Genomic DNA, 13223 nt, shown 5'->3' on the forward strand with positions numbered 1-13223 from the left:
ATCAGGGGTTGGTTGGAGACAGTCAGGAGGATGCGGCTGGTGCAGCAAAGCAGAATGTGCAGGGCTGGCTGGAGACAGAGGCTGACTGCCGGCAGGGCAGAGGCCGGGGCAGGGCTGGCTGCAGGCAGGGGTGGGGCAGGGCCGTTGCAAGGAAGTTTCATGCCCTAGGCGAAACTTCCACCTTGCACCCTCCCCCCCGCACCCCTGCCCTGAGGCGCCCCACCCGTGCAGCTCCCCCCTCCACCATGAGGCTCCCCTCTTGTGGCAATCTCCTGCTCTGCCCTGCGGCACCCCCGTCGCCCGAGCTCACCCCTGCTCCGAGCACGAGCACCCCGAGCACGCCGTGGCGCTTCACTTCTCCCACCTCCAAGGCTTGCGGCGCCTAAGCCTGCAGGCAGTCAGGCACCCTCCTCTGAGCCACAGCAGCTGAGAGTTGACAATAGAGGCACCTTAACCCCTGAGTTCCTTCAATGTGTCCCCCTCGGGGGTCCAGCTCCGATCACCAGATACTCGGGGTATGTCTATACCACCTGCCGAATCGGTGGGCAGCGATCGATCCAGCGGGGGTTGATATATCGCGTCTAGTGTAGATGCAATACATTGAGTGCTCTCCCCTCGCCTGCTGTACTCCAGCTCGGTGAGAGGCGCAGGCAGAGTCTACGGGGAGCTGCAGCAGTCAACTCACCCGAGACTGTGACATTATAAATTGTTAGGCCTGAATAAAGATATAGCAGACAAAACAGGTATGCCAACCTGACCAAAGTCAGGCTAACAGAGGTTTGTGGGTAATCCCTGAGTGGAAAACACTGAGAAGCAGCAGCATGTCTCACAAGCGCTGGGAAAAAGTGAGATAAGAGAGAGCTGCATTCTGGCATAGTACCAGATGTGCTGTGTTCGGGCAGCTCCTTCGAAGAACTGATAAGAGTCCTAGTTTCCCAGCCTCCTTGTTTTCGCTCCCTGGTTTTGTTCTTTGTTTGTTTTTAAACTCCCCTACATTTCTAACTTTAGGCATGCATGTATACTAAAGGTGTCTAGTTTCTAGTTAGTTAGAAGAAGGGGGTGGGTTGCTCCAGTGAATAATTTATGACGCGACGGAACTGTCTATATAGGCTTATACTAAGATGTAAGAGAGCAGGCTGGTTCTCTCTGGAGACGAGCTGCTCTCTATTGATGCGTGCACTTGTCAATAAAGAGCTTTGATCGGACCTTGCTGGTGTTGCCTGTCTCTCTCGCGGTCAGACAACGAACTTTGCCGTCTGGTTAGAGTCCCTGACATTCTTGGCGACTCCGCCGGGACCCGTCTGACTCTCCGGCGGGGGATCGGACCCTGAGGGCAACGCAGCGCGCATCCTCAGTTTAGAGGAGACTTGCCTGGTGATCTGATCTCTGCGTTGGCGATAAGGCGTGTTCTGTGAACCAGCTGAAACTCGTAGAAATCAGCAACGTCCACCTACCCATTGAGTAGGGTCCAGGTTGTCGGGGTTAGAGTCCTACTACTTAGGTCTGGTTAGAGTCCCAGTCCAGGTCTGGGTTAGAGTCCCCAGTCCAGGTTTTCACAGGATCCAAGTTGTCTGGGTTAGAGTCACAGCCTGGGTTGAGTCTCAGTCCAGGTGTTCAAGTCCCTGGAGAGGTAAGCGAGCGCTCGACGCGGGGAGGTGGGGTTAGAGTCCCTTACCTCGACCGGGGAGGAGGGGTTAGAGTCCCTTCATGAAGAGGGTTAGAGTCCCTTCATTAAAATGAGACAAGTTGGCAGTAAGTGCCCGGGGGATGCCCCGTTGTCTCTGATACTTAGAGATTGGAAAGAGATTCTGAGACAGCTGATCTAGTTAAATTTAAGATGAGAAATCTGTGTTGGATCCAATGCATCATTTACCTTCATTTGTCCCCAACTAGAGACTGCCGGTGGGGAAACCTTTTCCACAGATAGGAGGAAATCCTTAAGGGGATATTTGGTGATCTTAGGCCGAGACAAATGGATTACTTGTTTGTATGGATATAATTATAAACCATGGAGGGAATGGAGGAGATGGGTAGCTTTTGAAGCTGTTTGTATGGAGAGCTCTTGTAAAAAAATCACCCACCATATGCACCAGAGCCGCACCGGGAGGAGGACAATTTTGTTCCTGTTCTTCCCCGTCTGATGGAGTGCAAGGATTCAAAAGCAGGTTAGGGACAGTTCAGGGACAGAGGAGAATCAAGGGGGAGCTCAGAGTGATGTTCCCTCATCTTCAGAGGAATCAGGCAGCCTCACCCCCTCTGTGCAGCCTCCAGCCAGCCTTTTGCAAACTTGGTCAGGGACTGCTTTTCAAACACCCCCAATATTACAGCAGCCCTTGTCCTTGCCCTTGTGGACCCCCACTAGGTTACTTAACTCCATGAGAGAGAATGTTTCTGAGACACCGCTGATATTACAAGCCTCATTGAGAACTTATCTGGTTCTACTGGTTGCTGGGGAACATGAGATGGTTTTACCCATACCCTGTTTGCAACTTCAAATTTGTTTAACTGGCAGTGCACTATGCCTCACTTATGAGACAATCCTGAGGCAGTGGAAAGAATGTTCTGCACAATCTTTTTCACTCATGTGCCCACTTGGGCAAATGTAAATCAGTTATTATATACTCTCATGACAGAAGATGAAAGACAAAAAGTAAAAGAAAAATCTGCAGCTCATTTGAATGCACCTTGGCTAATTACTGACCCTAACTGGAATCCCAATAATCCAGCTCAAAAGACAAAGTTGGATGGATTCTTAAAAGCTGTTTTGAATGGTATTAGAGATGCAGGGGAGGCTACTCCAAATTGGAGCAAGGTGAGTGCTTGTGTTCAGCATCCAGATAAGCACCTCTCTGACTTTTGTGCTCGACTGATTTGTGAAGTTAAAAAGCATGGGAATTTAAATCCTGAAACTGATCATGGAAAGGAGATGGTTAAAATGGTTTTCATGTCACAATGTGCAAAGGATATTGCAAAAAGATTTAGAAAGCATCCAGGTGGTACGCAAGGGAAAAGTTTGTCTGAAGTAGTTAGCATTGCTACTAGAATGTTTAATGGGAAAGAGAAAAAGAAAGAAAAAGACATAAGGAACGGGTTAATTTAAAAATCATCTTGGCCCCGGGATGGAAGGAGGGGGGTGCTCTGCGTTCAGGGTCAGGAATTGGCGCGGACTGTGCTTGGTGCAGGGAGGGGCTGCTTTCGGCCCCAGCTGGCTGTGAAGGAAAAAATATAGACAGAGGCGAAGCAAAGGAAATACAAGTTACAGAACTGAAATTACATTTGCAAAGCTTAACTGTCCAGTAAGATCCAACAGTGTGCCTTTGTGACCCTGGAGTCGGTGTGGCTTGATGACACCAAAGAAGCCACAGGCAGCCGACCTGGACTGGAATCTCTGAAAGAGACGCCGCAGGAGATTCCAGGGTGTAAAAGAACAGCCCTCCCAAGAGCAGAAGCATGTTGGAAATTCTGGACAAGCTGTATACAGGATAATCTCCCTTCCACCTCTCCCCCTCCTCTGAACATTATACACAGAAGTGGCCAGTCTGGACGTACGTGTGTAAGTATGAAAGGAGCTTCGGGCTTGGGGCATTAATATTTTCCTGAGTGATGTGGGAGCGTTCCCAACACTCTCCGTTGTTGTTTTATTATTTTATTAATGAAGCTTTAAAATTCAGTTATATGGTGTGTTTTCTTTATCTTCCCCCAACGATCCTGTAGTGTCAGCCTGATCATCTGACATGAGGGATAGATTGGTAACAGAAATTTGTCACAGTCTGGTGAGCAATTAAGAAGGGGGGAGCCCTGCAGAATTTACACCATCTATTTGTTTTACCCTTGTTATTTTGTGTTTGCTTTGCTTGGTACTGTTGGTGTTATATGCTGAGAACTGCATGAGTAAAAGTGAGTCCTAATAGGATAAGGAAACACTATCTGGTTCTGGTTCTGTTCTATTTAACCCGTTACTGTTGTTGTTTTTTTTCTCTGTTCATTTGGGTGTTAGGAGTGTGGGTGGAACTGAACCTCTTGTTCGTAATTCCTCGGAGTGGAAGCCATGTGTGCGAGACAGCTCTGAGGTTAAATTGAGATCCTTCTGTCCTGTCCCCTGTAGCGGTCAGTGTATAGAAGTGGGAAAGTCTGGCTTAGACTGTAATTCCCTCTGCTCTCTGTGTAATTCTCTTTTCTGTTTAAGTGTCAAACAGATGAATGAGTCTCTGGGTAAACCCTCTAAGAGTAGTCCTTCAAATTATATGTTAAGTAAATGGCCTTTGCCCAATGGGCCATGTGTCTTCGTCTAGGTGGCAAGCCTCATGAAAGAGGACTCGGGTAGTCTTGTGAGTAAGAATGTTTAAGGGAAGAGACCAGGAGGGGTGGGGGGCTAGTTGAGAAGCCCACCCTCCTAGCTAAACTGGTAGTGGAAGAAGTTGGTGCCTATGGAAGGGACGGTTCAGTGAGAAAAGCAGGATCGGGCCCAGGCGGGCAGGCAACAGACAGAGAGATTGGAAAACAGGTTGGAAAACTTTAAGGGTGTAGTGGAAGGAAGGAGTAAGTAAGTGTAAGCATGGGGATTTCAAATACCCAGAGCTTACTTGGAATGGTGATTTGAGTTGATAAAAGTGGCTGTTGGGAGACAAGCAAGTGATTTAAGGGAGAGTGAGAAGTTAACTCTGTAGTTGCTGGAGGAAACAGCAGTTGAACTTTGTAAAAATGCTAAAGAGGAAAGTTCTTGGTGTCTTTGAAATGTTTGTAAATAAATTGAGGCAAAGAAATTGTTAATTGCAATCATTTAGAATTTAGTTAAATTAGCTGAAGAATGTATATAGTGCTATGTAATTGAAATTTTATTAGGCTGTAAGGGCACTATAAGTAGTGATGTTTTCTTTCAGTGTTTGAAAGCAAGAGTTAAAAGTAAAAAGCAAGCCAGAAAGCATCTGTATTCATGCAAATTATCTAACTGATAAGGTAGGAGCCACTGAAACCTGGGCTGCCTATGAAACACATAAAATATGGGATAATTCCTCTGTTTTTCCTGAAATCAACAAGGGTATTTGTCTATTTTAAGCAATGATTGTCTGCCCAGAAGGGGTAGACCTCTGTTTTTTTGTCTTTCAGATAATCAGAGAAAACTGATGCCAGCTAAACAGCATTCAACGTACCATGCATTTACTGGCACAATAGAAATTATGTTTTGTGTTCTATGTTCTGTCTTGTGGTGTTTGTCTTGTGGCCGGAATTTTTGTGTTTAATATTTTTATAAAATAATCTAGTTTAAAAGCAAACAAAAAGGTTAAATTAAAATGCAGATACTTGTTTTGTTCAACTTGGAATACAAAGTGTTTAGATAAATCAGGAGAATGTGATATACTAAAGTCTAATGCGTTTCCTTAAGTAAGGAAAAGAAACTTTATTGGTCAAATTGTTAATTGCAAAAATTGTTGTTAAAATTTGCATACCAACAGTCTTTGAAAGCAAGGACATGAAAAGTTAACCCACTCCCCATATTGTACATGGGATCTTTCTGGCTACCTCAGATTTCTAGCCAGAGGGCTGGGGATGGTGGAAGGCTATTGGACTAGAGGTTGTATTGAGTGAACTCCTCAAAGTGGGTGTGCTTGTCCTGGCTTGTTGCTCGAAAGCTCTGTAATAAGGTTATTTTAGTAAAAGGGTGTGTGTGGCATATATTAAATAATAAGACTAATGTACTGTATAATGACAATGTGTAGGTGTTCATTGTTGGGAAAAAGGTGTATGAGTAAAAAGTGAAAGTTTCCTTTGCAGGTTAAAAGAAGCCAAGAAGGGAAGAAGCACAAAGAACAGAATGAATTAACTGAAAAAATAAAATAAAATAAAATAGCAAGCTCAGGCTATAGATAAGACACTGACTCCATTCAAGGACACTGCTCACAGTTAAGACTTGGTTAACAACCAGGAAAAGGAGGGCTTGAATTTGCCCATGCAGCTATGAGATCTGAAAAACACTGCCAGGCACTAATGAAATGTGTTAAGTTTTTTTCTCACAGGTAAGGAAGCGCTACCCAAAGACCCTAGCAGCCCTGCCACTCCTTGGAACCAGGAGACGGGATTGATGTAAAGGTCCACCAACGAAAGACTGCCTTGGCTCCATGCTGGAAAGGCCCTTAAGTCCTGATGACTACCAACACCGCTGTGAAGTACCAAAGACTGACTGCTTGGACCCAAGATTCTCACTGCAAAAAGACCCCTCCACATTGGGAGAATTCTCCTACTGATGATTAGCCTATTTCACCTTCTAGCTCCACTGTGCCTTCTGGACAGTAGGGAAAAAGTACAAGGTGAAGTGCTAGTAGCCTCTCCCTTATCCACTGACAGATCTACTGTGCCTTTGAATTTTTCTAGAAAAAGCAAAACCATTACAGGGTGATGTGCTAGTAACCTCTCCCCTATATGATGCTGCACCAAGACTGTTTTGGGAAAGAAGAAGGAACACTCACTCCACTGAAATTGCTAAAGTCCAGGAATTCCTGACTAGAAAGGACATGAAGAACTGACCCCGGTGAAGAAACAAAGAATTGTACACTGGCAGAAAAAATTTGAGGGACCCATGCTTGGGAATGTGGTATTGATTGGATTTTGGGGTTTATTCTACAGGCTGTGCCCTGTGTTGTGGATAAATTCTTCAGCATGTATTGCTCTCTCTAATTGGATTTTAAATAACAAGTACCTGAAGAGTTTGTTCTGCCACTGGAAATTTTACCTGTATTGAAACCATTCCAGTGACTAATAATGTAACCCCCTCCTATGCTATTAATGTCAATGCCTTTTAAAAGTACCTGAAAATAGTTAAATAACAAATGTAATATAGTACTACACCAAGGAAAGATGGTATTAAATATCACTGAGGCTGGGAAGGCATTGCAGTGGGATCTAGTATGTTTGGAGATTCAGAATTTCCTGAATGACCAGCTGATGGCCATTTGGAGTGATCTTGAGTACCAGACTTGGCCCACTGCCCTTACAGACACATCAGGAGTACCATCTGATCTGTGGTCATGGAGATATACTAAAGACTTTCTGGGTGAAAGTGTAAACATTTACAGTGCTCCTTCCAAGCATTTGGACTGGGGGGTGTGGGCTTCCACATACCGAATCCTGACGGGTCCATGGGGAGGATGCACATGGGACTGGACTATTCACCGAAACATCTGGGAAATTAGACCACTTGGTATACCTAACTGATTTATAGTCAGTGCCCCAATCCCTTAGTTGTCAGACAAACAGGATTCCACTCTTTTGTCCGTGCACTCATTCCTGGATTGTGGGTGGCTAAGCTCAAGAGAGCAGTTGTAAATATTTCTGCAGAGCTTGAAAAAAAACAGCTAATGCATTAATAGACGCTTTCCAAAAGTTGCAACGAAAGACTGATGAAGTAGCAGAAGTAACTTAGCAAAATAGACGTGTGCTAAATGCCATGAATGCTGAATTAGAGAGGGGCTTGTGCTCGCACTGGGGAAAAATGTTGCTTTGCTGTTAATCACTCTGGCTTAATTGACAAAGATTTACAAGCTATTAAGAATGTTGCTGTTGTTTTCCATGCTATATCTCTTGATCACACTTTTAGTTTTAAGGACCTCCACTCAGACCTTGGGTCATGGTTTACTAGCCTCCCCCGTACAATGGTTAAATGGATATGTGTCCCAAGAGTCTCTTTATGGTCCTCTAGGGACAAAGGGGGGATTGTTAGGCCTGAATAAAGATATAGCAGACAAAACCAGGTATGCCAACCTGACCAAAGTCAGGCTAACAGAGGTTTGTGGGTAATCCCTGAGTGGAAAACACTGAGAAGCAGCAGCATGTCTCACAAGCACTGGGAAAAAGTGAGATAAGAGAGAAGCTGCATTCCTGGCATAGTACCAGATGTGCTGTGTTCGGGCAGCTCCTTCGAAGAACTGATAAGAGTCCTAGTTTCCCAGCCTCCTTGTTTTCGCTCCCTGGTTTTGTTCTTTGTTTGTTTTTAACTCCCCTACATTTCTAACTTTAGGCATGCATGTATACTAAAGGTGTCTAGTTTCTAGTTGTTAGAAGAAGGGGGTGGGTTGCTCCAGTGAATAATTTATGACGCGACGGAACTGTCTACATAGGCTTATACTAAGATGTAAAGAGCAGTCTGGTTCTCTCTGGAGACGAGCTGCTCTCTATTGATGCGTGCACTTGTCAATAAAGAGCTTTTGATTGGACCTTGCTGGTGTTGCCTGTCTCTCTCGCGGTCAGACAACGAACTTTGCCGTCTGGGTTAGAGTCCCTGACATAAGTATAATCTAATATCTCATTGAAAGGTGACAGGGCCAGAAAGAGTTAATTAACTCACCTCACCGACTGACCTGACCCGTGGGTGAACCTTAAAAACTGGTTAACAAGATATGTAAATGAACAGAGCTTTGAAATGCAAGTCTGCAGTGTTAGAGGTAGAAGGGGAGGTGTTTGCTCAGGTCTTGTGATGTCAGCAAAGAAGTCTTGTCTATTGCTCTAGTTTTAATTCAAAGAGCAAAAAAGGAATATTAACATTTATGATGATACTTGAGTGAAATAGTATTATTGTCTGTGTCTCTTTGGTTGTGGTAATCTGTATCTGAACTGTTTGATGGATGTACTAATTGCCAGGATGTTTGGAAGAAGAGTTAAGCCTATTGTTTTCTCAGGCTGAAAGGCTGCTGGAAATGTTTAAGAACCTGGGACACGATCCTTCTTCATCTCAGATCTGCTTTGGGTTTCAAGAGGGGGAAACCTTAAGCCACAAGGATTGAGATCCCCAGTCATTGACTGGAGCCACCCTGAATATGGACAGTGGATTATAACCTATGGACTATTTCTAAAAGGACTTTTGGCAACTACAAGCTCATGTCTACTTTGTATCTGAACCTCAAAAATTGAATTCAAGTCTATATGTCTATTAATCTTTTAACCAACACTCACTCTCTCTCTTTTCTTTTCTAATAAATTTTAGCTTAGTTAATAAGAATTGGCTATAGCATGTATTTTAGGTAAAATCTAAGTTATAATTGAACCTGGTTATGTGGCTGATCCTTTGGGATCGGAAGAATCTTTTCTTTTATATGATGAAGTAAGATTTTCAGGAATCATCATCATATCTAACAGGTGTGTCTGGACGGAGGCCTGAGGCTGGGTAATTTAAGGGAACTGCGTGGTTTAAACTTCTAAGTAACCAGTGAGGTACTACAGAAGCTGTTTTGTGCTGGCTTGGTAAATCGAAGTATTGAAATAACCAGCAGCGTTTGGGATTTGTCTGCCCTGTTTTGTTTGCAATTCACTCTGATTGAGTGAGCTGAGCTGGCTCCCACGGGCAGCACCGTCACACCTACAGCCAGGCTGCAGAGGTCCGGGGGATCTTAGGGGCCTTGGGGTGCACAGATACCTATGTCCAGGCCATAGCGGTCCCTGGGGGGCTTAGAGAGTTTGGGGGGACACAGATACCAATCTCCATGCTCTAGGGGTCCCATGGGGGCTTAGAGGGTTCGTGGGGGGCACATATTCCTACATCCAGGCTGTAGGGTTACCAGGGGGGTTTAGGAGGTTAGTGGGGGGCAAAGATACCTACGTCCAGGCTGGAGGCATCCTGGGAGTCTTAGGGGATTTGTGGGGGCCAAAGACACCTATGATGTCCAGGCTGTAGGGGTACCAGTGGGTTTTAGGGGTTCGAGTGGGCACAGATACGTATGTCCAGGCTGTATCGTTCCCAGGGGGGGTTAGAGGTTTCGTGAGGGGCACAGATATCTACCTCCAGATTGTAGATGTCCCGGGAGGGGGGGGTTAGGGGGGTTGTGGGAGTGCAAATACCTATGTCCAGGCTGTAGGGGTTCCTGGGGGCTTAGAGGGTTTCTGAGGGGCACATATACCTACGTGCACACTGGAGTGTCGCAAGGGGCTTATGGAGTCTATATGGGGAACAGATACCAATGTTCTGGCTGTATAGGTCCCTCGGGGGCTTAGGGGGTTTGTGGGGGGCACAGATACCTAAGTTCATGCTGGAGGGATCTCTGAGTGTCTTAGGTGTTTGGTGGAAGGCACAGATACCTACGTCCAGGCTGCAGGGGTCTCGGAGGGGCTTAGGGTCTGTCACGGAGTTTGGGGGAGTCCGGTCCTGCACCCCTCTTCCTGGGACTCACAGTGACTCTCAGCCAGCCAGTAAAACAGAAGGTTTATTGGACAACAGGAGCGAAGGATACAGCAGAGCTTGGAGGCACAAGCAGGACCCCACAATCAAGTCCTTCTAGGGGTTCAGGAAACTTAGTTCCCAGTTTGGGAATCCCTGAATTCCAACCACCCAGACCAAAACCGAAACTGAACTAACCCAACTCCCTCCAGCTGGCCATTTCCTGTATCCAGCTTCCTGGGCAAAGGTGCTGACCCCTCCCCCCGCCTAGCTCAGATTACAGGCTGAGCACGTGTCCGGTCCTAAAGTCACCCCCTGCTCTCCCATCCCCCACACAGACAGTCCCTACTCCATCACAGTAATGCACAGAGCATTTCCCGCATGGTGCAACAGTGACACCATGTGGCCACGCACGGTAACGCACAGAACATTTCCCATATGGAGCAACTATGACACCGTGTGGCCAGGCAGGGTAATGCACAGAGCATTTCCTGCATGGAGCAACAGTGACACCATGTGGCCATGCAGGGAAATGCCCAGAGCATTTCCTGGATGGAGCAACAGTGATTCCGTGTGGCCATGCAGGGTAATGCACAGAACATCACGCCTATGTAGAGGCTGTAGAGATCCCTGGGGGGCTTAGGGGTCGTGGGGGGGACAGATAGCTACGTCCAGGCTGGAGACATTCTGGTGGGCATTAGGGGTTTCATGAGGGGCACAAATATCTACGTCAGGGCTGGAGAGGTCCCTGGATGGCTTAGGGGGTTGTGGTGAGCATAGATACATACGTCCACGCTGCAGGGGTACCAGAGGGACTTAGGGGATGTCACGTAGTGTTGTAGAATCTGGCCCTGTACACCTCTTCCTGGGACACACAGTGACTCAGCCAGCCAGTAAAACAGAAGGTTTTTTTGGCCAACAGGAATGAAGGATACAGCAGGGCTTTTGGGCACAACCAGGACCCCTCAATCGAGTCCTTCTGGGGGTTCAGGAAGCTTAGTTCCCAGTTTGGGATGCCCTGAATTCCAACAACCCAGCTCCAAACCAAAACTGAACTAACTCCCTCCAGCCAGCCCCTTCCTTTATTCAGCTTCCTGGGCAAAGGTGCTGACCCCCTCCCAGCTGCCTAGCTTAAGTTACAGGCTTAGGTCCTGTCCCTCACCTAAAGTCACCCGCTGCTCTCCCATCCCCCACACAGACAGTCCCCACTCCATCACAGTAATGCCCAGAGCATTTCGCGCATGGAGCAACAGTAACACCGTGTGGCCACGCAGGGTAATGCCCAGAGCATTTCCCCCATGGAGCAACAGTGACACCATGTGGCCACACAGGGTAATGCACAGAGCATTTCCTGCATGGAGCAAGAGTGACACCGTGTGGCCACACAGGGTAATGCACAGAGCATTTCCTGCATGGAGCAAGAGTGACACCGTGTGGCCAAGCAGGGAAATGCACAGAGCATTTCCTGGATGGAGCAACAGTGACACCATGTGGCCACGCAGGGTAATGCACAGAGCATTTCTCTCATAGAGGAACAGTGACAACATGTGGCCATGCAGGGTAATGCACAGAGCATCAGCCTATGTAGAGGCTGTAGAGATCCCTGGGGGACTTAGGGGTCATGAGGGGCACAGATAGCTACGTCCAGGCTGGAGACATTCTGGTGGGCATTAGGGGCTTCATGAGGGGCACAAATATCTACGTCAGGGCTGGAGAGGTCCCTGGATGGCTTAGGGGGTTGTGGTGAGCATAGATACATACGTCCATGCTGTAGTGGTCTCTGGGGGTTTAAGGAGTTGGTAAGGTCACAGAAACCTACGTATGGTCTGGAGGGGTCCCTGGGGGACTTAAGGGTTTGTGGTTGCGCAGATACCTACGTACCGGTTGGAGGGGGCCCTGGGGAGCTTAGGGGGTTTGTGTGGCGTACACATAGCTATAACCAGGCTGGTTGGGGCCCTATGGGTCTTAGAAGGCTGGTGGGGGGCAGAGATACCTATGTAGGGACTGGAGAAGTCCTGGGGAGGGCTTTGGGGGTTCCTGGAAGTCACAAATATCTACGTCCAGGCTGGAGGAGTTCTGGGGGTATTAGGGAGTTGTGCGGGGGCACAGATACCTATATCGAGGCTGTAGGGGTCCTGGGGTTGCTTTGGGGAATTTTGGGGTACAGATACCTACTTCCATGCTGTAGGGGTCGCTGGGAGGATCAGTGGGTTCGTGAGGGTGCACAGATATCTACGTCCGGTCTATAGGGATCCTGGGGGCGGCTTAGGGGTTTGTAAGGGGCACAGATACATTCATCCAGGCAAGAGGGGTCCTAGGGACCTTAGTGGGTTCATGCTGGGCACAGATACCTGCGTCTAGGCTGGAGGGGTTTTGGGGGTCTTCGGAGGGTTGTGTGGGCACAGATACCTATGTCGATGCTGGAGGGGTCCTGTCATGTCTTAGCGGATTCGTGGGGTCAGAGATACCTACATCTAGGCTGGAGGGGTTCCGGGGGGATTAGGTGTGTTGGGGGGGGAACAGATACCTACATCCTGATGGTAGGTGGCCCTGGGTAGCTTAGGCGGTTTTTGTCGGTCACAGATACAAACATCCATGCTGTAGAGGTCCCGAGGGACTTTGTGGGGCTCTAGGGGTCACAGATACCTACCTACAGTCTGGAAGGTTCCTGTGGGTATTAAGGGGTGTGTGGGGCATACAGATGCCTACATCTGGGCTTGTGGGTTCCCTGGGGGGCTTAGAGGTTTGTGGAGAGCACAGATACCATTATCCAGGCTAGATGGGTTCTGGTGGGATTAGGGGGTTGTGGGGGGCACAGATACCTATGTAAACAGAAGCAGGATAAACTCTATCCTCACATCTGGTGGTGAATTATGGCAAGTGTGGAAAAGGATTTCAGGGTCTGATCATGTTTGCATAGACACACTCACCGTGCGTGACACGGCCACGGCAGCCTGGGATGGTTACTTTGGCAGCTATGGTATCCCCAGTTTATTTGTTGTTGGGGTGTGAGATGTGGAGTGTTGTCACCCTGATTGTGTGGATGAGGAACTGTGAAACAGCTTTGAGACAGGGATTCTCA

The sequence above is a fragment of the Gopherus flavomarginatus genome, unplaced genomic scaffold (assembly GCF_025201925.1).
Source record: "Gopherus flavomarginatus isolate rGopFla2 unplaced genomic scaffold, rGopFla2.mat.asm mat_scaffold_89_arrow_ctg1, whole genome shotgun sequence".
In the NCBI taxonomy this organism is placed as follows: domain Eukaryota; kingdom Metazoa; phylum Chordata; order Testudines; family Testudinidae; genus Gopherus; species Gopherus flavomarginatus.